Source organism: Lissotriton helveticus, chromosome 4_1 (assembly GCF_964261635.1).
Source record: "Lissotriton helveticus chromosome 4_1, aLisHel1.1, whole genome shotgun sequence".
NCBI lineage: Eukaryota > Metazoa > Chordata > Amphibia > Caudata > Salamandridae > Lissotriton > Lissotriton helveticus.
The window spans coordinates 1,849,022,584-1,849,023,823 of record NC_136063.1 but is presented as its reverse complement, the minus strand read 5'-3'; positions in this window follow the sequence as shown (position 1 = coordinate 1,849,023,823).

The window sequence follows — 1,240 nt, the reverse complement described above, 5'->3', positions numbered from 1 at the left end:
TATGCCCACCAATTCCTACTTCTTTTTGAATTCTGCTATTTTCTGAACTCCCTCAGAGCCGTCCCCTTCCACAACGGCGTGACTAACATGAGTTTCTTATGCTACCCAGTCACCCTGTTGACGTCATCCAACGCTTTCAGAGTTGCTTAAATCGGCCTGGGCAGGTGTTTCCTCTCCAGTTTATTATATCAGTAACAGATATAAGTGGCCTGCACCATCTGCACCCTCTAAACTCAGGTCACTGGATCGCTATGGGATTTAAACCCCTATTCATTAATGACCTCCATTTGTGTTGCCCTAAAGTACGTTCTAATGTTGGGGATGGCAATACCTCCATTGGGGAGAGGATGTAGCCTTACTGCTAGAGCCATCGACTGCGACCTCGAAGCTGGGAAACCGGGTAGGACATACAGCCGCTTGTACAATGAAGCCCTACCCATAGGTTTTAAGGGCAGTCTACCTCATCGGTCTGCGGCTACCCTGAACTCTTTTATCATTCTACCCAAATTTTCTTCTAAGATTCACCCTACATCTGTGGTTACCTCTATCCTAAAAAATTTAACCCTAGTCTCGAGGTTCAAAATCCCCTTGTTACCCGTTCCAGACCCTCCCAGTCCCCTACCTGGAAAAGGGTTGATTTGTCCCAATTAATACAGTGTGCTGAGTAGCGTTCAAATACATAGAAGATTGTGAATACCGCTGGGATAGCCATCCATAGAACAGTAAGGTACGGCAGACCATCATCTGCATACCGAGAGATTTCTTCGGGCTCCCCGTCACCCTCCAGAACCCAATAACATCAGCTCTGCACCGCACCCAGCTTGCCAGTGGCCCCAGGCACAATGCAAATAGTAATGGGGAGAAAGGACACCACTGTTGTGTTCCCCTCCCTTGCTTGAAATAGTAGATGTTACCCCATTCACCCTCACTGCTGCCATGGAGCATTTGTAAAGCAAATCTACCCACTCTTGAAACTTGGGTACAAGCCCAAACCTCCTCAGAGTACCTTGGAGATAGTTACAAGCTGTCAAGTCAAGTGCCTTTTTGGCATCCTGGGATAGAATCACTTTGAGTATGTACACCCTGTCATCATGTCTAGCCATATCTGCAACCTTCAGAGGTTGAGGTGGGTAGCACGTTTGAGTACAAATCCCGTCTGATCTTTAGGATCACCGTAAAACAGTGATTCATGCTCTTGTGACATCCCACCTGGATTTTGCCAACATCTTCTATCTGGTTC